This window comes from Grammomys surdaster, unplaced genomic scaffold, assembly GCF_004785775.1.
Source record: "Grammomys surdaster isolate TR1022 unplaced genomic scaffold, NIH_TR_1.0 752, whole genome shotgun sequence".
Lineage (NCBI taxonomy): Eukaryota > Metazoa > Chordata > Mammalia > Rodentia > Muridae > Grammomys > Grammomys surdaster.
The window spans coordinates 1,481,562-1,482,248 of record NW_021605171.1 but is presented as its reverse complement, the minus strand read 5'-3'; the positions used below and the strand labels follow the sequence as shown (position 1 = coordinate 1,482,248).

Here is a 687-nt window from a genome sequence, read left to right as displayed (position 1 = left end):
AACTGAATCCTGAGTCATCCAGGAGCCACTGCACTCAGAGCAGCTGGAGCCACTGCACTCAGAGCAGCTGAAACTGAATCCTGAGTCATCGAGGACCCACTGCACTCAGAGCAGAAGGATTTCCAGATCCAAGAGGTGGCCTGAGTCCCAGGAGTTATTCCACCCAGGAGATTAGGAGCATAAGACCACAGAGACCTCTGGACTCTGAGGAGCTCTGCAATAAGCAAGATAACTGGAAATACAGACTCCAGTTTTACACAGTGAGGGCAGGTACCACTAGAGTTAACCAGATGGTGAAAGGCAAGCGCAAGAACATAAGCAACGGAAACCAAAGTTTCTTGGCATCATCAGTGCCCAATTCTCCCAATATAGCAAGCCCTGAACACCCCATCACACCTGAAAAGCAGGATTCAGAATTAAAATCACTTCTCATGATGATGATAGAGGATTATAAGAAGGAATTAAGTAACTCCCTTAAAGAAATACAGGAAAGTACAAGTAAACAGATAGAAGCCCTTAAAGAGGAATCACAGAAATCCCTTAAAGAAATGGAAGAAAACACAAAGAAGGAATTAAACAAAAACATTCAGGATCTGAAACTAGAAATAGAAACAATAAAGAAAGTTCAAAGGGAGACAACCATGGAGATAGAAAACCTAAGAAAGAGATCAGGAGTCACAGACGCAA

The 687-nt window shown here is 43.1% G+C and overlaps 1 protein-coding gene across 1 annotated transcript in view; it reads left to right on the top strand.

The window, feature by feature from the left end:
* Nucleotides 1–687, top strand: part of Prdm5 (PR/SET domain 5) — a 156,978-nt gene that overhangs the window by 99,902 nt on the left and 56,389 nt on the right. The gene's annotated exons all lie outside the window — the stretch shown is intronic.